The sequence below is a fragment of the Henckelia pumila genome, chromosome 4, assembly GCF_033568475.1.
Source record: "Henckelia pumila isolate YLH828 chromosome 4, ASM3356847v2, whole genome shotgun sequence".
NCBI classification, from domain to species: Eukaryota; Viridiplantae; Streptophyta; class Magnoliopsida; order Lamiales; family Gesneriaceae; genus Henckelia; species Henckelia pumila.
In genome coordinates this window covers 61624707-61647838 of record NC_133123.1, presented here as the reverse complement: position 1 = coordinate 61647838, position 23132 = coordinate 61624707, and the positions used below count along the sequence as shown (strand labels likewise).

Here is a 23132-nt window from a genome sequence, read left to right as displayed (position 1 = left end):
TAGGACGCGCTGGGACCCACCAAAGCGGCCCGCGTCACACAGATCGCACGTTCACGTCGTGTGTTTCAGGCTATTGATTATTTTCTATCCGCGGATTGGACTCAAAGAGTCGGAAATAGGACGGTGAGGAATCGAAAGAACAAGAAGTACGAGTAAGAAAAAAAGAAATTAATGAAAAAGTGGTGTAACACGAGGACTTCCCAGGGAGTCACCCTTTCTAGTACTGCTCTTGCCCAAGAACGCTTAACTTCGGAGTTTTAATGGGATCCGGTGCATTAGTGCTGGTATTATTGCACCCAACAGTGAATAAATTCTTTATTGTTTTGTCTCTCGAATTGCGGATCGGAGGAAGAGATGCTGCAGTTTCAAACGGACATAACTTTCGATCGGCTGAGAGTTACGGGAACTTCAACCTGCTCACGCGAAGCTCCTCTCGATACGTACAGCAAGTATCTCGGTCTAAGAGATGTAGACGCTCAAATTCCAACCCGAAGATGGTCTTTCGTGGCGTTTTTCCCGTAGGGTGCGCTGTGACCCACCGAAGCAGCCCGCGTCTCCCTAGATTGCACGTTCACGTCGTGTGATTCAGTCAATTGCATATTATCTATCCGCGGATTGGACTGAAAGAGTTGGAAATAGGACGGCGAGGAATCGGAAGAAAAAAAAGTACGAGTAAGAAAAAAAGAAATTAATAAAAAAGGGGTGCAACACAAGGACTTCCCAGGGGGTCAGCCATCATAGTACTGCTCTCGCCCAAGCACGCTTAACTTCAGAGTTCTGATGGGATCCGGTACATTAGTGCTGGTATGATCGCACCTAACAGTGAATGAATTCTTTATTGTTTTGTCTCTCGAATTGCGGATCGGAGGAACAGGCGCTGCACTTTCAAACGGACATAACTTTCGATCGGATGAGAGTTGTGGCAGCTTCATCCTGCTCACGCGAAGCCTCTCTCGATATGTACAGCACACATATCGTTCTACGAGAAGAAGACTCTCAAATTCCATCCCGGAGATGGTCTTTCGGTGCATTTTTCCCGTAGGGCGCGCTGGGACCCACTGAAGTGGCCCGCGTTACCCAGATCGCACGTTCACATCGTGTGATTCAGTCTATTGCATCTTTTCTATCCGCGGATTGGACTGAAAGAGTCGGAAATAGGACGGAGAGGAATCGGAAGAACAAGATGTATGAGTAAGAAAAAAAGAAACTAATAAAAAAATGGGTGCAACATGAGGACTTCCTAGGGGGTCACCCATCCTAGTACTGCTCTTGCCCAAGCACGCATAACTTCGGAGTTCGGATGGGATCCGTGAAAGAGTGGGTGCCCGGTGAGCCAACTTGTGGCTAAGGGCTTTGATGACTCTTTGTATAAACAATCTTTTGTTTAATATAATTTACACTTTTATTAATGGCAATGACTTTATCTTTCTTCATATTGTTATATTGTGATATACTATTGTTGTTTTGATAAAGACCTTGAATATACTATAGTGTATGTAAGATGTGGTAGTACATGGGGATGTCTATCATGAAACACATCTTATAGTCACTGTATATTCTAAACGGTTCCTAGTCGATTGAGCCGTCCGTTAATAAGGATATGGATCGCTCAAGATTGAGACTAGCATTTGCGATGCCGAGTACCACGTTTCATTGGTATGGAACATAGAGATGTTCAAAGCATGCAAATGGATATTCATACGATGAATGATCGAACTACCCTATTCGGACTTTCCAAGTGGTTATCACTTATCGAGTGGATAAAGTCCGCGGTTTTGGTTGTACACCATTAGTCCTTACTACTTGAAACATCATTGAGACTCTATATGCTAGTACTGTGCTTTGACTCGTTTACCGACTATATTGGGGTCATCAGGTGTCGGGATTGGGTACAGTTCCAACACATATAGGAGTCGATGCTTTGTTGTCAAGGATTCACCATATACTTGCGAGTGTGGATATCCTATGCAATCTGAGGAGATATTAGTGTGACGAATCTCTGGCCAGAGTACATGATGTGTTTTAAGAAATGGTTTCTTAGTAGCACATGCGATGTCACTATTTGATCTTCAAGATATATTGCATAGTTATCGAATCTCGAACGACTCTCGATTTACCAATGGTTGTTGATTCGATCGGGATATATGGATGAAGGGACCGTACTGTACGCTAACCAAAATCTATTGGTTCTTGCAGGCACTATAAGTGATACCTAGGGAATCATGGGGCGATGTTGCTAGGCGCTCTTACCATGATTCGATGGGCAAGTCGGAAATTGTTGTTCCGAGTCACAAGGAGTTGTGAGCCCACGGCTAGCTGTATCCCTGAACCATTGAGGGTCACACAGAGTAATGGATTTTTAATCCCCGTTGAGATAGTTAAATTTAAAGAGTTAAATTTAATGAACAAAGAAGTGGGACTTCTTATTTAAGAGTAGAGGAGTAAGATTTCCTAAAATGACATAGGGATGGACATTTTTGAAAATCACTGAATTCGGATTCATAAAATTTATCTTGACTCTAAAAGATGCAGAAATGGTTTCTGTGAACATTGGTGAAATTGGTTTATCAATCTGAGTCACGATGAATTTTATATTAATTTCTGAACATGCGGGCTTTGCTTGTAAGGCTTGAACTTATGACTAATGGGCCCTAAGCTGTTAGTAGCCCACATTATAAATAAGTTATTGCAGTACAGAAATTACAGAACAGAAGGTCACAATTTTCGAAAACCCTAGTTTTTCTCTCAAAAAGTGGCCGCCCCCCTCCCCTCTGCTCGGGAAAATCCAGCCTGTGAATTTTGAATTTCAGTCTGGTTTAACGGATCAAATTCGTTAATTCTCTTCGTAGAAACTTCTGATAGATTTTCTAGTGCAATCTATCAGAGGGATTAAATCTTTGTTCGTGGACCTGATTGAAGAACATTTCATCCATCAGTTCCTGGGATATACAACAAGAGCAGAGTAATCTGTTGGTGTCCATAATCTCGATTCGAGATTGGAGGTAAAAATTTATAATTGTTATTTAATTTTTACACACACAATTTAATCGTAAAGTTTTGATACCCATTATGGAATTGTTCCATATAAAATTTTTAAACTTCCGCTGCACCGGGTATCAATCTTGATTGATCTGATCGCCGGTTCTCCAACAATCCGGTGCATTAGTGCTGGTATGATCGCACCCAACAGTGAATGAATTCTTTATTTTTTTGTCTCTCAAATTGCGGATTGGAGGAACAGGAGCTGCAGTTTCAAACGGATATAACTTTCGATAGGCTGAGAGTTACTGGAGCTTCAGCCTGCTCACGCAAAGCTCCATTCGATACCAATACTGCGTATCTCGCTTAAAGATCAGAGAAGCTCAAACTCCAAAATGGAGATGGTCTTTCGGGGCATTTTTCCCGTATGTCGCGCTGGGACCCCCCGAAACGGCCCGCGTCACCAGATCGCACGTTCACATCGTATGATTCAGTATATTGCATCTTTTCTATCCGCGGATTGGACTGAAAGAGTCCAAAATTGGATGACGAGGAATCAAAAGAACAAAAAGTACGAGTTAGAAAAAAAGAAATTAATGAAAAAAAAGGTGCAACACGAAGACTTCCCAGGGGGTCACCAATCCTAGTAATGCTCTCGCCCAAGCACGCTTAACTTCGGAGTTCTGATGAGATCCGGTGCATTAGTACTGGTATGATCGCACCCAACAGTGAATGAATTCTTTATTGTTTTGTCTCTCGAATTGCGGATTGGGGGAACAGGAGCTACAGTTTCAAACAGACATAACTTTCGATCGGCTAAGAGTTACGGGAGCTTCAGCCTGCTCACGCGAAGCTCCTTTCGATACCTACAGCAAGTATCTCGGTCTAAGAGACGGAGACGCTCAAATTACATCCCGGAGATGGTCTTTTGGGGAGTTTTTCCCATAGGGCACGCTGGGCCCACCAAAGCGGCCCACATCACCTAGATCGCACGTTCAAGTCGTGTGATTAAGTCTATTACATCTTTTCTATCCGCGGATTGGACTGAAAGAGTCGTAAATAGGACGCCGAGGAATCAGAAAAACAAGAAATACGAGTAAGATAAAAAAAATTAATGAAACAGGGGTGCAACACAAGGACTTCTCAGGGGGTCACCCATCCTAGTACTGCTCTCGCCTGAGCACGCTTAACTTCGTAGTTTTGATGGGATCTGGTGCATTAGTGCTGGTATGATCACACCCAATAGTGAATGAATTCTTTATTGTTTTGTCTCTCGAATTGCGGATCAGAGGAACAGGAACTGCAGTTTCAAACGGACATAACTTTCGATCTGCTGAGAGTTACGGGAGTTTCAGTCTACAGCGCGTATCTTGGTCTAAGAGACGGAGATGCTCAAATTCAAACCCGGAGATGGTATTTGGGGGCATTTTTCCCGTAGGGCACGCTGGGACCCACCGAAGTGGCCCGCGTTACCCAGATCGCACGTTCACGTCGTGTGATTCAGTCTATTGCATCTTTTCTATCCGCGGATTGGACTGAAAGAGTCGGAAATAGGATGGAGAGGAATCGGAAGAACAAGATGTACGAGTAAGAAAAAAAGAAACTAATAAAAGAAGGGGTGCAACACGAGGACTTCCCAGGGGGTCACCCATCCTAGTACTGCTCTTGCCCAAGCACGCATAACTTCGGATTTCTAATGAGATCCGGTGCATTAGTGCTGGTATGATCGCACCCAACAATGAATGAATTCTTTATTTTTTAGTCTCTCGAATTGCGGAACGGAGGAACAGGAGCTGCAGTTTCAAACGGACATAACTATCGATCGGCTGAGAGTTACTGGTGCTTCAGCCTGCTCATGCGAAGCTCCACTCGATACCTATAGTGCGTATCTCGGTTAAAGAGACGGAGACGCTCAAATTCCAAAACGGAGATGGTCTTTCGGGGCATTTTTCCCGTATGTCCCGCTGGGACCCACCGAAGCGGCCCGCGTCACCCAGATCGCACGTTCACATCGAATGATTCACTCTATTGCATCTTTTCTATCCGCGGATTGGATTGAAAGAGTCAGAAATAGGATGGCGAGGAATCGAAAGAACAAGAAGTATGAGTAAGAACAAAAAAATTAATGAAAAAAAGGGTGCAACACGAGGATTTCCCAGGGGGTCACCCATCCTAGTACTGCTCTCGCCCAAGCGCTCTTAACTTCGGAGTTTTGATGGGATCCGGTGCATTAGTGCTGGTATGATCGCACCCAACAGTGAATGAATTCTTTATTGTTTTGTCTCTCGAATTGCGGATCGGTGGAACAGGAGCTGCAGTTTCAAACGGACATACTTTCGATCTGCTGAGATTAACGGGAGCTCCATCCTGCTCATGCGAAGCTCTTCTCGATACCTATAGTGCGAATCTCGGTCTAAGAGATGGAGAAGCTCAAATTCAAACCCGAAGATTGTTTTAGGGGCATTTTTCCCGTAGGGCACGCTGGGACCCACCAAAGTGGCCCGCGTCACTCAAATCGCACGTTCACGTCGTGTGATTCAGTCTATTGCATCTTTTCTATCCGCGGATTGGACTGAAAGAGTCGAAAATAGGACGGAGAGGAATCGGAAGAACAAGATGTACGAGTAAGAAAAAAAAAACTAATAAAAAAAGGGGTGCAACACGAGGACTTCCCAGGGGTCACCCATCCTAGTACTGCTCTTACCCAAGCACGCATAACTTCGGAGTTCTGATGGGATCTGGTGCATTAGTGCTGCTATGATTGCACCCAACAGTGAATGAATTCTTTATTTTTTTTTTCTCTAGAATTGCGGATCGCAAGAACAGGAGCTACAGTTTCAAACGGACATAAATTTTGATCGGCTGAGAGTTACTGGAGCTTCAGTATGCTCACGCGAAGCTCCACTCGATACCTATAGTGTGTATCTCGCTCAAATTCCAAAACGGAGATGGTCTTTCTTGGAATTTTTCCCGTATGTCGTGTTGGGACCCACCGAAGCGGCCCGCGTCACCCAGATTGCACGTTCACATCATATGATTCAGTTTATTGCATCTTTTCTATCCGCGGATTGGACTGCAAGAGTCGGAAATAGGACGGCGAGGAATCGAAAGAACAAGAAGTACGAGTAAGAAAAAAAAAATTAATGAAAAAAGGGGTGCCACAAGAGGACTTCCCAGGGGGTCACCCATCCTAGTACTACTCTCACCCAAGCACGCTTAACTTTGGAGTCCTGATGGGATCCGGTGAATTAGTGCTGGTATGATCGCACCCAACAGTGAATGAATTCTTTATTGTTTTGTCTCTTCAGTTGCGGATCGGAGGAACAGGAGCTACAGTTTCAAACGGACATAACTTTCGATTGGCTAAGAGTTACGGGATCTTCAGCCTGCTCATTCGAAGCTCCTCTCGATACCTACAGCAAGTATCTCAGTCTAAAAGACGGAGACGCTCAAATTACAACCCGGAGATGGTCTTTCGGGGCGTTTTTCTCGTAGGGCGTGCAAGGACCCACCGAAGCGGCCCGCGTCATCCAGATCGCACATTCACGTCGTGTGATTAAGTCTATTGAATCTTTTCTATCCGCGAATTGGATTGAAAGAGTCGGAAATACGACGGCGAGGAATCGGACAAACAAGAAGTACGAGTAAGAAAAAAAGAAATTAATTAAAAAGGGGTGCAACACGAGGACTTCCCAGGGGGTCACCCATCCTAGTACTCCTCTCGCCCAAGCATGCTTAACTTCAGAGTTCTGATGGGATCCGGTGCATTAGTGCTGGTATGATCGCACCAAACAATGAATGAATTCTTTATTTTTTTGTCTCTCGAATTGCGGATCGGAGGAACAGGAGCTGCAGTTCAAACGGACATAACTTTCGATCGGCTAAGAGTTACGGGAGCTTCAGCCTGCTCACGCGAAGCTCCTCTCGATACCTACAGCAAGTATCTCGGTCTAAGAGATGGAGACACTCAAATTACAACCCGAAGATGGTCTTTTGGAGAGTTTTTCCCGTAGGGCGCGCTGGGACCCACCAAAGCGGCTCGCGTCACCCAGATCGCACGTTCACGTCATGTGATTAAGTCTAATTGCATCTTTTATATCCACGGATTGGACTGAAAGAGTCGGAAATAGGACGGAGAGGAATCTGAAGAACAAGATGTACGAGTAAGAAAAAAAGAAACTAATAAAAAAAGGGGTGCAACACGAGGACTTCCCGGGGGGTCACCCATCCTAGTGCTGCTCTTGCCCAACCACACATAAATTCAGAGTTCTGATGGGATCCGGTGCATTATTGCTGGTATGATCGCACCCAACAGTGAATGAATTCTTTATTTTTTTGTCTCTCGAATTGCGGATCGGAGGAACAGGAGCTGCAGTTTCAAACGGACATAACTTTCAATCGGTTGAGAGTTACTGGAGGTTCAACCTGCTCACGCGAAGCTTCACTCGATATCTATAGTGCGTATCTCGGTTAAAGAGATGGAGACGCTCAAATTCCAAAATTTAAATGGTCTTTCGCGGAATTTTTCCCCGTATGTTGCGCTGGGACCCATCAAAGCGACCCGCATCACCCAGATCGCACGTTCACATCGTAAGATTCAGTCTATTGCATATTTTCTATCCGCGGATTGGACGGAAAGAGTCGATGGGTCCCAGCGCACCCTACGGGAAAAATGCCCCCAAAGACAATCTCCGGGTTTGAATTTGAGCTTCTCTATCTCTTAGAACGAGATACATGCTGTAGGTATCGAGAAGAGCTTCGCGTGAGCAGGCTGAAGCTCCCGTAACTCTCAGCAGATCGAAAGTTATGTCCGTTTGAAACTGCAGCTCCTGTTCCTCCGATCCGCAATTAGAGAGACAAAATAATAAAGAATTCATTCACTGTTGGGTGCGATCATACCAGCACTAATGCACCGGATCCAATCAGAACTCTGAAGTTAAGGTGCTCGGGTGAGAGCAGTACTAGGATGGGTGATCCCTTGGGAAGTCCTCGTGTTGCACCCTTTTTTCATTAATTTCTTTTTTTCTTACTCGTACTTCTTGTTCTTTCGATTCTTCGCCATCCTATTTCCGACTCTTTCAGTCCAATCCGCGGATAAAAAAGATGCAATAGACTGAATCATACGATATGAACGTGCGATCTCAGTGATGCGGGCCGCTTCGGTGGGTCCCAGCATCACATACGGGAAAATGCCCCGAAAGACCATCTTCGTTTTGGAATTTGAGTGTCTCCGTCTCTTTAACCGAGATAAGAACAATAGGTATCGAGTGGAGCTTCGCATGAGCATGTTGGAGAACGCGGCGATCAGATCAATCAGGATTGATACCCGGTGCAGCGAAAGTTTAAAAATTTTATATGGAACGATTCCATATTGGGTATCAAAACTTAACGATTAAATTGTGTGTGTAAAAATTAAATAACTATTATAAATTTTTACCTTCAATCTCGAATCGAGATTTTGGACACCAACAAATTGCTCTGCTCTTGTTGTATATCCCTGGAACTGATGGACGAACTGTTCTTCAATCAGGTCCACGAACGGATATTTAATCCCTCTGATAGATTGCACTAGAAAATCTATCAGAAGTTTCTACGAAGAGATTAACGAATTTGATCCGTTAAACCAGACTGTAATTCAAAATTCACAGACTGGATTTTACCGAGCAGAGGGAAAAGGGGGCGGCCATTTCAGAGGAAAAAGACTAGGGTTTTTCAAAAATTTTGTGACCTGTTGTATGTAATTTCTGTACTGCAATAACTTATTTATAATGTAGGCCGCTAACAGCTTAGGGCCCATTAGTCATAAGTTCAAGCCCGACAAACAAAGCCCGCATGTTCAAAAATTAATATGAAATTCATCATGACTCCGATTGATAAACCGATTTCACCAATGTGTACAGAAACCATTTCTGCACCTTTTAAAGTCAAGATAAATTTTTCTGAATCCGAATTCAGTGATTTCCAAAAATGCCCATCCCTATGTCATTTTAGGAAATCTTACTCCTCTACTCATAATTAAGAAGTCCAACTTCTTTGTTCATTAAATTTAACTCTTTAAATTTAACTATCTCAACGGGGATTAAAAATCCATTACTCTGTGTGACCCTCAATGGTTCAGGGATACAGCTAGCCGTGGGCTCACAACTCCTTGTGACTCGGAACAACAATTTCCGACTTGCCCATCGAATCATGGTATGAGCGCCTAGTAACATCGCCCCATGATTCCCTAGGTATCACTGATAGTGCCTGCAAGAACCAATAGATTTTAGTTAGCGTACAGTACGGTCCCTTCATCCTAATATCCCGATCGAATCAACAACCATTGGTATATCGAGAGTCGCTCGAGATTCGATAACTATGCAATACATCTTGAAGATCAAATAGTGACATCGCATGTGTTACTAAGAAACCATTTCTTAAAACACATCATGTACTCTGGCCAGAGATTCGTCACACTAATATCTCCTCAGATCGCATAGGATATCCACACTCGCAAGTATGTGGTGAATCCTTGACAACAAAGCATCGACTCCTATATGTGTTGTAACTGTACCCAATCCCGACACCTGATGACCCCAATAGAGTCGGTAAACGAGTCAAAGCACAGTACTAGCATATAGAGTCTCAATGATGTTTCAAGTAGTAAGGACTAATGGTATACAACCAAAACCGCGGACTTTATCCACTCGATAAGTGATAACCACTTGGAAAGTCCGGATAGGGTAGTTCGATCATTCATCGTATGAATATCCATTTGCATGCTTCGAACATCTCTATGTTCCTTACCAATGAAACATGGTACTCTGCATCGCAAATGCTAGTCTCAAACTCGAGCGATCCTTATCCTTATTATCGGACAGCTCAATCGACTAGGAACAGTTTAGAATATACAGTGACTATAAGATGTGTTTCATGATAGACATCTCCATGTTCTACCACATCTTACATACACTATAGTATATTCAAGGTCTTTATCAAAACAACAATAGTATATCACAATATAACAATATGAAGAATGATAAAGTCATTGCCATTAATAAAAGTGTAAATTATATTAAACAAAAGATTGTTTATACAAAGAGTCATCAAAGCCCTTAGCCACAAGTTGGCTCACCGGGCACCCACTCTTTCAGAGCAGGCTAAAGCTCCAGTAACTCTCAGCCGATCGAAAGTTATGTCCGTTTGAAACTGCAGCTCCTGTTCCTCCGATCCGCAATTCGAGAGACAAAAAAATAAAGAATTCATTCATTGTTGGGTGCGATCATACCAGCACTAATGCACCGTCGCATTAGAACTCCGAAGTTATGCGTGCTTGGGCAAGAGCAGTACTAGGATGGGTGACACCCTGGGAAGTTCTCGTGTTGCACCGCTTTTTTTATTAGTTTTTTTTTTCTTACTCGTACATCTTGTTCTTCCGATTCCTCTCCGTCCTATTTCCGACTCTTTCAGTCCAATCCGCGGATAGAAAAGATGCAATAGACTGAATCACACGACGTGAACGTGCGATCAAGGTGACGCGGGCCACTTTGGTGGGTCCCAGCGTGCCCTACGGGAAAAATGCCCCCAAAGACCATCTCCGGTTTGAATTTGAGCATCTCCGTCTCTTAGACCGAGATACGCGCTGTAGGTATTGAGAAGAGCTTCGCCTGAGCAGGCTGAAACTCCCGTAACTCTCAGCAGATCGAAAGTTATGTCCGTTTGAAACTGCAGCTCCTGTTCCTCCGATCCGCAATTCGAGAGACAAAACAATAAAAAATTCATTCACTATTGGGTGTGATCATATCAGCACTAATGCACCGGATCCCATCAGAACTCCGAATTTAAGCGTGCTTGGGCGAGAGCAATACTAGGATGAGTGACCCCCTGGGAAGTCTTCGTGTTGCACCCATTTTTCATTAATTTTTTTTTTCTTACTCGTACTTCTTGTTTTTCCGATTCCTTACCGTCCTATTTCCGACTCTTTCAGTGCAATCCGTGGATAGAAAAGATGCAATAGACTTAATCACACGACGTGAACGTGCGATCTGGGTGACACGGGCGGCTATGGTGGGTCCCAGCGCGCCCTACGGGAAAAACTCCCCGAAAGACCATCTCCGGGTTGTAAGTTGAGCGTCTCCGTCTCTTAGACCGAGATACTTGCTGTAGGTATCTAGAGGAGCTTCGCGTGAGCAGGCTGAAGCTCCCGTAACTCTTAGCCGATCGAAAGTTATGTCCGTTTGAAACTGCAGCTCCTGTTCCTCCGATCCGCAATTTGAGAGACAAAACAATAAAAAATTCATTCACTGTTGGGTGCGATCATACCAGCACTAATGAACCGGATCCCATCAGAACTCTGAAGTTTAGCGTGCTTGGGCGAGAGCAGTACTAGGATGGGTGACCCCTTGGAAAGTTCTCGTGTTGCACTCTTTTTTTCATTAATTTCTTTTTTTCTTACTCGTACTTCTTGTTCTTTTGATTCCTCGCCATCCTATTTCCGACTCTTTCAGTCCAATCCGCGGATAGAAAAGATGCAATAGACTGAATCATAAGATGTGAACGTGAGATCTGGGTGATGCGGGCCGTTTCGGTGGGTCCCAACGCAACATACGGGAAAAATGCCCCGAAAGAGCATCTCCGTTTTGGAATTTGAGCGTCTCTGTCTCTTTAACTGAGATACACAGTATAGGTATCGAGTGGAGCTTCGCATGAGCAGGCTAAAGCTCCAGTAACTCTCAGCCGATCGAAAGTTATGTCCTTATGAAACTGCAGCTCCTGTTCCTCTGATCCGCAATTCGAGAGACAAAAAAAATAAAGAATTCATTCACTGTTGGGTGCGATCAGACGAGCACTAATGCACCGGATCCCATCAGAACTCCGAAGTTATGCGTGCTTGGGCAAGAGCAGTACTAGGATGGGTGACCCCCTGGGAAGTCCTTGTGTTGCACCCATTTTTTTATTAGTTTCTTTTTTCTTACTCGTACATCTTGTTCTTCCGATTCCTCTCCGTCCTATTTCCGACTCTTTAAGTCCAATCCATATATAGAAAAGATGCAATAGAATAAATCACACGCTCTGAACGTGCGATCTGGGTGACGCGGGCCACTTCGGTGGGTCCCAGCGCGCCCTACGGGAAAAATGTCCCCAAAGTCCATCTCCGGATTTGAATTCTAGCTTCTCCGTCTCAAAGACCAAGATATGCGCTGTAGGTATCGAGAAGAGCTTCGCGTGAGCAGGCTGAAGCTCCCGTAACTCTTAGCAGATCAAAAGTTATGTCCGTTTGAAACTGCAGCTCCTGTTCCTCTGATCCGCAATTCGAGAGACAAAACAATAAAGAATTCATTCACTGTTCAGTGTGATCATACCAGCACTAATGCACCGGATCCCATCAGAACTCCAAAGTCAAGCGTGCTTTGGCGAGAGCAGTACTAGGATGGGTGACCCCCAGGGAAGTCCTCGTGTTGCATCCCTTTTTCATTAATTTCTTTTTTTCTTTCTCGTACATCTTGTTTTTACAATTCCTCGCCGTCCTATTTTCGACTCTTTAAGTCCAATCCGCGGATAGAAAAGATGCAATAAGGAATTCCTTCACTGTTGTTTGCGATCATACTAGCACTAATGTACTGGATCTCATCAAAACTCCGAAGTTAAGTGTGATTGGGCGAGAGCAGTGAAAGAGTGGGTGCCCGGTGAGCCAACTTGTGGCTAAGGGCTTTGATGACTCTTTGTATAAACAATATTTTGTTTAATATTATTTACACTTTTATTAATGGCAATGACTTTATCTTTCTTCATATTGTTATATTGTGATATACTATTGTTGTTTTGATAAAGACCTTGAATATGCTATAGTGTATGTAAGATGTGGTAGAACATGGAGATGTCTATCATGAAACACATCTTATAGTCACTGTATATTCTAAACTGTTCCTAGTCGATTGAGCCGTCCGATAATAAGGATAAGGATCGCTCGAGTTTGAGACTAGCATTTGCGATGCGGAGTACCACGTTTCATTGGTAAGAAACATAGAGATGTTCGAAGCATGCAAATGGATATTCATATGATGAATGATCGAACTACCCTATCCGGACTTTCCAAGTGGTTATCACTTATCGAGTGGATATAGTCCGCGGTTTTGGTTGTACACCATTAGTCCTTACTACTTGAAACATCATTGAGACTCTATATGCTAGTACTGTGCTTTGACTCGTTTACCGACTCTATTGGGGTCATCAGGTGTCGGGATTGGGTACAGTTACAACACATATAGGAGTCGATGCTTTGTTGTCAAGGATTCACCACATACTTGCGAGTGTGGATATCCTATGCGATCTGAGGAGATATTAGTGTGACGAATCTCTGGCCAGAGTACATGATGTGATTTAAGAAATAGTTTCTTAGTAGCACATGCGATGTCACTATTTGATCTTCAAGATGTATTGCATAGTTATCGAATCTCGAGCGACTCTCGATATACCAATGATTGTTGATTCGATCGGGATATATGGATGAAGGGACCGTACTGTATGCTAACCAAAATCTATTGGTTCTTGTAGGCACTATCAGTGATACCTAGGGAATCATGGGGCGATGTTGCTAGACGCTCTTACCATGATTTGATGGGCAAGTCGGAAATTGTTGTTCCGAGTCACAAGGAGTTGTGAGCCCACGGCTAGCTGTATCCCTGAACCATTGAGGGTCACACAGTGTAATGAATTTTTAATCCCCGTTGAGATAGTTAAATTTAAAGAGTTAAATTTAATGAACAAAGAAGTTGGACTTCTTAAATATGAGTAGAGGAGTAAGATTTCCTAAAATGACATAGGGATGGGCATTTTTGGAAATCACTGAATTCGGATTCAGAAAAATTTATCTTGACTTTAAAAGGTGCAGAAATGGTTTCTGTGCACATTGGTGAAATCAGTTTATCAATCGGAGTCACGATGAATTTTATATTAATTTCTGAACATGCGGGCTTTGCTTGTCGGGCTTGAACTTATGACTAATGGGCCCTAAGCTGTTAGTGGCCTACATTATAAATAAGTTATTGCAGTACAGAAATTACACACAACAGGTCACAATTTTCGAAAACCTAAGTATTTTCTATCAATAGTGGCCGCCCCCCCTCCCTCTCTACTCGGTAAAATCCAGCCTGTGATTTTGAATTACAGTCTGGTTTAACGGATCAAATTCGTTAATTCTCTTCGTAGAAACTTCTGATAGATTTTCTAGTGCAATCTATCAGAGGGATTAATTATCCGTTCGTGGACCTGATTGAAGAACAGTTCGTCCATCAGTTCCAGGGATATACAACAAGAGCAGAGAAATCTGTTGGTGTCCAGAATCTCGATTCGAGATTAAAGGTAAAAATTTTATAATCGTTATTTAATTTTTACACACACAATTTAATCGTATGGTTGAAACCCATTATGGAATCGTTCCATATAAAATTTTTAAACTTCCGCTGCATCGGGTATCAATCCTAATTGATCTGATCGCCGCGTTCTCCAACAGTGGTATCAGAGCCAGGTTGCTCAGATCAAGCGATTAAATTAATCGATTGTACAAAAATTTTTTAAGCCTCGGTTTTTGAAACAAAATAAATATTTAAAAATAAAATATTTTTTTCGGGCAAAAACCCGGGCAGCGATCGTCGCTGCCCCGTGCAGCGCACGGCGCTGCCCAGGGAAGCGCACGGCACTGCCCGGCGCAGCGCTGGGCGCTGCGCAGGGCAGCGCTCGGCGCTGCCCATGGGCAGCGATGTGATCGCTGCCCAGGGCAGCGATCGTCGCTGCCCTAGGGGCAGCCGAGCTGCCTGGCCCGAGCCCTACGGGGCGCGGGCAGCCCGGGAATATCCCGGGCGGCCCGCGGGAAAAATTATTTTTTAATTTTTAAATTAAATTTTAATATGTTAAAATTCTATTTTTGGTCCGATCGAAAATTGTTTTGATTGGTCCACGAGGCGTCGGATCGAATTGTTCGAGTCCGAAAATTTTAAAATTGATTTTTGGATAAATTTGAATTTTTGGAAAATTTAAATATTTTATACGTTAAATTGAATTTTGAAATTAATTATTTTTGGTACAATTGATGATAAGATATGATCTTATGGATATATTGAGTAAAATATGATTTTATGTATAAAATTGGATTTTATAGATAAAATATGATTTTATTTGATAAAAAGATAAAATATGATTTTGTATATAAAATAAGATTTTATGTTTGAAATATGATTTTATCTTTTTAAATTTAAATTGCCATTGCATGTTATCCAATAAATTAATTTTGAATTAAATGTTGTTGGATAAGGATGATCGATTGTCATGACCAATTTTGTAGGTGTATGTTAGGAATTTACATTTGTTTTTATTGTTGTTGGATTTATTAATGGGCCTGGTTTATGGCCCAATATGAATGTCATATATAATAAAAGTGGGCTTGGTTTATGGCCCGTTCCCACCCCTTAAAATGTATCCCCTACTTGTCATTGTTATTTATTGTAAATACATTAGATTTAGTGGGAGATCAAGATTTGAAGATGGAGGTGGGCCCAGCAGACAATAAAGACAGAAGAAATGTAAATTGGAAGCAAATGTAATAGGATTGCATTGCATACTGCATATTACCTAGGATTGGACTAAGACTCGTGATTGGCAACCACGGGTCGATTAGAAATGGAATCGATCATCCTATATAATATGTGATATTATAGTTGTATGCATGTTTTAGACAAAATTGTGTGAATCCGACAAGCATACAAAACTTTAAAAATGATGAGACAAATTTTCATAATTAAAAATCCCTCATTTTAAATATGATTTAAAATTGATATCAAGATAAATAAAGGAAATTTAAATTTGTTTAAATGTTCCTACCTTCCATCAACGATCAGTGTATGAGATACTACCCGCGGATACGGTCCGGCTCATATTATTGGGGGGCCCGTTCGTCGAAAAGCTGTACATTGGATCGACACATGTTGTAAGTTGGGTGGAACTCCCATGGGATCGGCTCATATTATTGGGGGATCCACATGGCGACCGTCTATCATAACTTAATATTGATGGGTCATCTTGACATGTCACAATAAACGGCGTCATATTATTGGGCCTTTATTGGACATGAGGTAAAAACGTGGAGGTTTCTTTGGAAGCAATTGGGCTCTACCTTTTGAAAATTATGGTTGGCTGATATTATTCGGGACCATAAGTTTGTCAATTGGACTCCATGTTCTCACTAAGGAAAACAGTTTCCCGTTTTCACTAGAGGGTAGTGAAATCGTTAAAATAATGGGAGTGAGATTCATAAAATAAATTTCGCCTATTTTATGTCTTAGTAAATTGCTTAAACAATCACTGATATTTGTCTGTTTCTTTTCAGTATTTCATAAGATGAATTCGCGTAATCCACTTTTCTCGATCCTCGAACAAAATAAGTTGACTGGCGCAAACTATACGGAATGGTTCCGTAAGTTGAAGATTGTCTTGACTTCGGAAAAGATGCTCTACGTGTTAGAAAAATCTCCTCCGAAGGAAGCACCAGCTGACGTAAGTCCGGAAGAGTTAGCCAAACTTGATACATGGTGGGACCATGATATCAAGACCAAATGCTATATGCAAGCCTCGATGTCTGATGAACTCCAGAGGCGATTTGAGGACACCGTGAATGCTGCTGACATTCACGTTCAACTCAAGGAACTTTTTGGGGCTCAATCGAGGGCTGAAAGGTTCTCTACTGTAAAGGAGCTAATGACGTGTCGCATGCGTGAAGGGACTTTGGTCCGTGATCATGGGGTACGAGTGATTTGGCTCATACAGAAGTTGGTAACCCTTGATTTGGTGTTGGAGCATGAACTCAACGTGGACTTACTACTTCTGTCTCTTCCTTCTTCGTTTGACGGATTTGTGGTAAATTTCAATATGAACAAGATAGAGGCCTCCCTTGAAGAGATGGTCAATATGCTTGTGACATATGAATCCACATTAAAGAAGGATAAACCGGCTTTCTTGGTGGGCTCCTCTTCTTCTGCTAAGAAGGGGCCAAGTACAAAGGGCAAGAAACGTTCTGCCCCACCCAAGAAAATCGGACCCGAGAAGAAGTACAAGACAAAGGCTTCAAACATGGAAAAATCCAAGGATGTTTGCCATTACTGCAAGAAGCCCGGTCATTGGAAGCGTAACTGCAAGGAATATCTAGAGCAGTTGCGAACTGCGAAGGGTATGTTCTATATTGAAATAAATGTTTCACTTAATACTACTTCTTGGGTATTGGATACCGGATGTGGATCTCACATTTGCAATGATTTGCAGGTGATGACAAGAAGTCGCAGGCTTAGAATGGGTGAGACCCAGTTGAGGCTCGGAAATGGTTCCAGAGTTGAAGCTAAAGCCGTGGGAGATGTTTATTTAATTTTGCAGAACGGTTTTAAGTTACTTTTAAGAGATGTTTTATTTGTTCCGGATTTGATTAAAAACATTATTTCTGTTTCTATGCTTGATAGAGATGGTTATTCTTGCAATTTTGTGAATGGGATTTGCAATATTTACAAGAATGAATGTTTAATTGGAAATGGACAACTTGAAAACGATCTATACAACTTAAAACTAAAAGACGTTCCAATAAATTATTTTGATAAACCGGCAACAACAAACAAAAGGAAAATCGATAGCCAAAACCCGGCAAACCTTTGGCATGCTAGGCTAGGTCATATTTCCTCAAGGAGGATGAACAAGCTAGTGGGAGAGGGCATGTTTGATATGTCTGATATTAACTCTCTACCTACTTGTGAATCCTGCCTGAAAGGAAAAATGACTAAATCTCCTTTTAAGGGGAAACCTGAGCATAGTCAAAATCTGTTGGATTTGATCCATACAGATGTTTGTGGTCCATTTAGAGTTGGTACTCAATATGGCCACACCTACTTCATTACCTTTACTGATGATTATTCGAGGTATGGGTATTTATATTTAATGAAATATAAGTCTAAAGCATTTGAAAAGTTCAAAGAATTCAAGGCTGAAGTAGAAAACAAGCTAGGTAAAAGTATTAAAGCACTTCGATCGGATCGAGGTGGAGAATACTTAAGTACCGAGTTTTTGGACTATCTAAAAGAGAATGAGATTCTCTCTCAGTGGACTCCTCCTATGACACCACAGCTTAATGGTGTATCGGAGCGTCGTAATCGAACTTTGTTGGACATGGTTCGATCAATGATGAGCTTCACTGAGCTTCCACCTTCGTTTTGGGGCTATGCGCTTGAAACAGCGGTATTGTTGTTGAACAACGTCCACACTAAAGCAGTGGACAAAACACCATACGAGTTATGGAATGGCAAAGCTCCTAAGTACTCGTACTTGAGGATTTGGGGATGTCCTGCTTACGTGAAGCGGACAGTGGGAGATAAGTTGGATAGTCGATCCAGCTTATGTTATTTTGTAGGGTATCCGAAGAATTCAATCGGATATTATTTCTATTATCCTGCTGAAACAAAGGTGTTTGTTTCAAGGAATGCCACCTTCTTGGAGAAGGAGTTCTTATTGGATAAGAAAGGCGAGATGATGGAACTCGAAGAAATTCGAGAAGAACCCGAAATACAAAATAACGATCCTACACCTCAGGAACCATTGCTGGACACGCCTATACCTAGAAGATCCGAGAGGACTTCTAGACCTCCTATTCGATATGGTCTTCTTCTTGAAGGGGATCAAGATGAACCCGATGTTGGATGTGATCCAAGAAACTTCAAGGAAGCAATTTCTGATGCGGATTCAAATTTATGGCTTGAAGCTATGCAATCGGAAATAGATTCGATGCATACAAACCAAGTTTGGTCTTTAGTAGATCCTCCCGATGAAATTGTTCCAATAGGGTGTAAATGGATCTACAAGAGAAAGCTTGGGCCTGATGGTAAGGTATTGACCTACAAGGCGCGATTGGTGGCGAAAGGTTATACTCAAAGACAAGGAGTTGACTATGATGAAACCTTTTCACCAGTTGCAATGTTCAAGTCCATAAGAATCCTTATTGCCATAGCTGCTTGGTATGACTATGAGATATGGCAAATGGATGTGAAGACTGCTTTTCTTAATGGAGACATTAAGGAAGAAATCTATATGAAGCAGCCTGAGGGGTACACATCCATGGGAAGCGAGCATAAGGTATGCAAGCTTCAGAGATCAATTTATGGTCTAAAACAAGCATCAAGAAGTTGGAACCAGAAATTTGATGAAACAATAAAAGATTTTGGTTTCATCAAGAATCCGGAGGAACCATGCGTGTACAAGAAAGTAGTTAAGGATGCTGTGACATTCTTAGTACTTTATGTTGATGACATCCTACTCATTGGGAATGACGTAGGGATGTTGCAGTCAACAAAGATATGGTTATCAGGTAGATTCTCGATGAAGGATTTGGGTGAGGCATCCTATATTCTAGGGATACAGATCTATAGAGATAGATCTAAGAGAATGATAGGACTTACTCAAACAACCTACATCGACACCATATTGAAACGGTTTTCAATGGATGGGTCCAAGAAAGGACATCAACCCATGTGTCATGGAGTTTCTCTATCCAAGTCTATGTGTCCCAAGACAGATGAAGAGATAGAGAAAATGACACATGTACCATATGCGTCAGCCATAGGTAGTATCATGTATGGGATGATATCTACCAGACCGGATGTAGCATTTGCTCTGAGTGTCATGAGCAGATATCAAGCTAATCCCGGTCAAATGCATTGGAAAGCCGTGAAGGACATTCTTAAGTACTTACGAAGGACTAAGAATATGTTCATGGTATATGGAGGAAGAGAACTAAAATTGGAAGGCTATACCGACTCTAGCTTCCAAAGTGACGTGGATGACTCGAAGTCAACCTCTGGATTTGTGTTCATGCTCAATGGCGGTGCTGTCTCTTGGAAGAGTTCCAAGCAGGACACCACAGCGGATTCCACCACTGAGGCAGAATACATTGCAGCATCAGCTGCTGCTAAAGAGGCCGTTTGGATGAGGAATTTCGTCCAAGAGTTGGGCGTCATTCCTGAAGTTGTTGGTCCAGTCTCGGTGTACTGTGACAACACGGGTGCCGTTGCTCAGGCAAAGGAACCAAGGTCTCATCAAAGATCCAAACACGTACTGAGGAAATACCACATCATCCGGGAGATTGTGGAAAGAGGAGACATCACTGTCGAAAGAGTGGCCTCTGCAGACAATATCGCTGATCCACTTACTAAGCCCTTTCCAGGACCATTATTTGACAAACATCGCGAAGCAATGGGTCTACGTAGTATGACTAGTTGGCTTTAGGGAAAGTGGGAGATTGAAAGAGTGGGTGCCCGGTGAGCCAACTTGTGGCTAAGGCCTTTGATGACTCTTTGTATAAACAATCTTTTGTTTAATATTATTTACACTTTTATTAATGGCAATGACTTTATCTTTCTTCATATTGTTATATTGTGATATACTATTGTTGTTTTGATAAAGACCTTGAATATGCTATAGTGTATGTAAGATGTGGTAGAACATGGAGATGTCTATCATGAAACACATCTTATAGTCACTGTATATTCTAAACTGTTCCTAGTCGATTGAGTCGTCCGATAATAAGGATAAGGATCGCTCGAGTTTGAGGCTAGCATTTGTGATGCGGAGTACCACGTTTCATTGGTAAGGAACATAGAGATGTTCGAAGCATGCAAATGGATATTCATATGATGAATGATCGAACTACCCTATCCGGACTTTCCAAGTGGTTATCACTTATCGAGTGGATATAGTCCGCGGTTTTGGTTGTACACCATTAGTCCTTACTACTTGAAACATCATTGAGACTCTATATGCTAGTACTGTGCTTTGACTCGTTTATCGACTCTATTGGGGTCATCAGGTGTCGGGATTGGGTACAGTTACAACACATATAGGAGTCGATGCTTTGTTGTCAAGGATTCACCACATACTTGCGAGTGTGGATATCCTATGCGATCTGAGGAGATATTAGTGTGACGAATCTCTGGCCAGAGTACATGATGTGATTTAAGAAATGGTTTCTTAGTAGCACATGCGATGTCACTGTTTGATCTTCAAGATGTATTGCATAGTTATCGAATCTCGAGCGACTCTCGATATACCAATGGTTGTTGATTCGATCGGGATATATGGATGAAGGGACCGTACTGTACGCTAACCAAAATCTATTGGTTCTTGTAGGCACTATCAGTGATACCTAGGGAATCATGGGGCGATGTTGCTAGACGCTCTTACCATGATTCGATGGGCAAGTCGGAAATTGTTGTTCCGAGTCACAAGGAGTTGTGAGCCCACGGCTAGCTGTATCCCTGAACCATTGAGGGTCACACAGTGTAATGGATTTTTAATCCCCGTTGAGATTGTTAAATTTAAAGAGTTAAATTTAATGAACAAAGAAGTTGGACTTCTTAAATATGAGTAGAGGAGTAAGATTTCCTAAAATGAGATAGGGATGGGAATTTTTGGAAATCACTGAATTCGGATTCAGAAAAATTTATCTTGACTTTAAAAGGTGCAGAAATGGTTTCTGTGCACATTGGTGAAATCAGTTTATCAATCGGAGTCACGATGAATTTTATATTAATTTCTGAACATGCGGGCTTTGCTTGTCGGGCTTGAACTTATGACTAATGGGCCCTAAGCTGTTAGTGACCTACATTATAAATAAGTTATTGCAGTACAGAAATTACACACAACAGGTCACAATTTTCGAAAACCTAAGTATTTTCTATCAATAGTGGCCGCCCCCCCTCCCTCTCTACTCGGTAAAATCCAGCCTGTGATTTTGAATTACAGTCTGGTTTAACGGATCAAATTCGTTAATTCTCTTCGTAGAAACTTCTGATAGATTTTCTAGTGCAATCTATCAGAGGGATTAATTATCCGTTCGTGGACCTGATTGAAGAACAGTTCGTCCATCAGTTCCAGGGATATACAACAAGAGCAGAGAAATCTGTTGGTGTCCAAAATCTCGATTCGAGATTAAAGGTAAAAATTTTATAATCGTTATTTAATTTTTACATACACAATTTAATCGTAAGTTTGATACCCATTATGGAATCGTTCCATATAAAATTTTTAAACTTCCGCTGCACCGGGTATCAATCCTAATTGATCTGATCGCCACGTTCTCCAACAAGCAGTACTAGGATGGGTGACCCCCTGGGAAGTCCTCGTGTTGCACCCTTTTTTAATTAATTTCTTTTTTTATTACTCGTACTTCTTGTTCCTCCGATTACTCGCCGTCCTATTCCCGACTATTTCAGTCTAATCCACGGATAGAAAAGATGCAATAGACTGAATCACACAAAGTGGACGTGCGATCTGGGTGACGTGGCCTCTTTGGTGGGTCCCAACGTGCCCTTGGGGAAAAATGACCCGAAAGACCATCTTCGATTTGGAATTTGAGCGTCTCCATCTCTTGGACCGAGATACGCACTGTAGGTATCGAGATGAACTTCTCGTGATGTAGTGACCCGTATCCAGAATTAATGATTAATGAATAATTAATCATGTAATCATGTTTAGATTAAGTAAAACATGATTAAGGAAATTCCAAATGGGTTAACGGTGTCCATAAATGGATTCAAGACACTCAAAAATGGTCGAGAAGGTTCCGAGGGTTCGGATGGTTCGGAGGCTCTGAACCGGGTTAGGAGGCTCCGAACTGGATCCGAGGATCCGAACCAAAGATCGGAGGATCCGAACTCGGATCGGAGGCTCCGAAGATAATGCGTCATGGGTGACATCATTGATGGGACTTCGGAGAATCCGAAGTAAGGATCGGAGGCTCCAAACAGGAACGGAGGCTCCGAAGTTAGGAACGGGGGATCCGAACCAGTTCGAAGGATCCGAAGTCGAGTTTGGACGGCCCGAACTTCGCCTATAAATAGAGGTCCAAAATTTCATTTTCAACTCGCACCTCTCCTTTTCCTCTCTCTATTCCTTGGCCTTCTAACTCAGATCTATGGAGTTCTAGGAATCCTATTGGGAATCCGGAAGTGGCATAGCGATCCCGACGTCGAGGCGAAGATGTGCCTAAGTTTTGAGGCAATTGCCATCAGCGGGCTGACGACGGACGCAGGTATAGCCATGGTCTCCTTAAATTTTTTAGGAGTATGCAATAGCTTAATTAAGGCTTTTAGAGC

At 42.4% G+C, this 23132-nt stretch overlaps 13 non-coding genes and 3 pseudogenes across 13 annotated transcripts; 6 read left to right on the top strand and 10 right to left on the bottom strand.

Moving 5' to 3' along the window:
• Nucleotides 1-179: 179 nt before the first annotated feature.
• LOC140869603 (5S ribosomal RNA) lies at nt 180-298 on the bottom strand (annotated as a pseudogene).
• A 401-nt stretch (nt 299-699) lies between these two features.
• Nucleotides 700-818, bottom strand: LOC140868065 (5S ribosomal RNA). The gene has a single exon (XR_012145500.1). It is a non-coding gene; the product is annotated as a 5S ribosomal RNA (ribosomal RNA).
• Nucleotides 819-3584: 2766 nt separating this feature from the next.
• On the bottom strand, nt 3585-3703 carry LOC140868781 (5S ribosomal RNA). The gene has a single exon (XR_012146182.1). It is a non-coding gene; the product is annotated as a 5S ribosomal RNA (ribosomal RNA).
• Nucleotides 3704-4101: 398 nt separating this feature from the next.
• Nucleotides 4102-4220, bottom strand: LOC140869148 (5S ribosomal RNA). Its single transcript, XR_012146537.1, has one exon. It is a non-coding gene; the product is annotated as a 5S ribosomal RNA (ribosomal RNA).
• Nucleotides 4221-4594: 374 nt separating this feature from the next.
• LOC140868282 (5S ribosomal RNA) lies at nt 4595-4713 on the bottom strand. Its single transcript, XR_012145707.1, has one exon. It is a non-coding gene; the product is annotated as a 5S ribosomal RNA (ribosomal RNA).
• A 400-nt stretch (nt 4714-5113) lies between these two features.
• Nucleotides 5114-5232, bottom strand: LOC140870287 (5S ribosomal RNA). The gene has a single exon (XR_012147256.1). It is a non-coding gene; the product is annotated as a 5S ribosomal RNA (ribosomal RNA).
• A 398-nt stretch (nt 5233-5630) lies between these two features.
• On the bottom strand, nt 5631-5748 carry LOC140869274 (5S ribosomal RNA). Its single transcript, XR_012146656.1, has one exon. It is a non-coding gene; the product is annotated as a 5S ribosomal RNA (ribosomal RNA).
• A 383-nt stretch (nt 5749-6131) lies between these two features.
• LOC140868203 (5S ribosomal RNA) lies at nt 6132-6250 on the bottom strand. The gene has a single exon (XR_012145630.1). It is a non-coding gene; the product is annotated as a 5S ribosomal RNA (ribosomal RNA).
• Nucleotides 6251-6650: 400 nt separating this feature from the next.
• LOC140870321 (5S ribosomal RNA) lies at nt 6651-6769 on the bottom strand. The gene has a single exon (XR_012147287.1). It is a non-coding gene; the product is annotated as a 5S ribosomal RNA (ribosomal RNA).
• Nucleotides 6770-7170: 401 nt separating this feature from the next.
• On the bottom strand, nt 7171-7289 carry LOC140869712 (5S ribosomal RNA; annotated as a pseudogene).
• A 575-nt stretch (nt 7290-7864) lies between these two features.
• LOC140869128 (5S ribosomal RNA) lies at nt 7865-7982 on the top strand. Its single transcript, XR_012146518.1, has one exon. It is a non-coding gene; the product is annotated as a 5S ribosomal RNA (ribosomal RNA).
• Nucleotides 7983-10232: 2250 nt separating this feature from the next.
• On the top strand, nt 10233-10349 carry LOC140869749 (5S ribosomal RNA; annotated as a pseudogene).
• Nucleotides 10350-10748: 399 nt separating this feature from the next.
• On the top strand, nt 10749-10867 carry LOC140869032 (5S ribosomal RNA). Its single transcript, XR_012146424.1, has one exon. It is a non-coding gene; the product is annotated as a 5S ribosomal RNA (ribosomal RNA).
• Nucleotides 10868-11266: 399 nt separating this feature from the next.
• LOC140868479 (5S ribosomal RNA) lies at nt 11267-11385 on the top strand. Its single transcript, XR_012145895.1, has one exon. It is a non-coding gene; the product is annotated as a 5S ribosomal RNA (ribosomal RNA).
• Nucleotides 11386-11787: 402 nt separating this feature from the next.
• Nucleotides 11788-11906, top strand: LOC140868240 (5S ribosomal RNA). The gene has a single exon (XR_012145667.1). It is a non-coding gene; the product is annotated as a 5S ribosomal RNA (ribosomal RNA).
• A 400-nt stretch (nt 11907-12306) lies between these two features.
• Nucleotides 12307-12425, top strand: LOC140869047 (5S ribosomal RNA). The gene has a single exon (XR_012146440.1). It is a non-coding gene; the product is annotated as a 5S ribosomal RNA (ribosomal RNA).
• The last annotated feature ends 10707 nt before the right edge of the window (nt 12426-23132 follow it).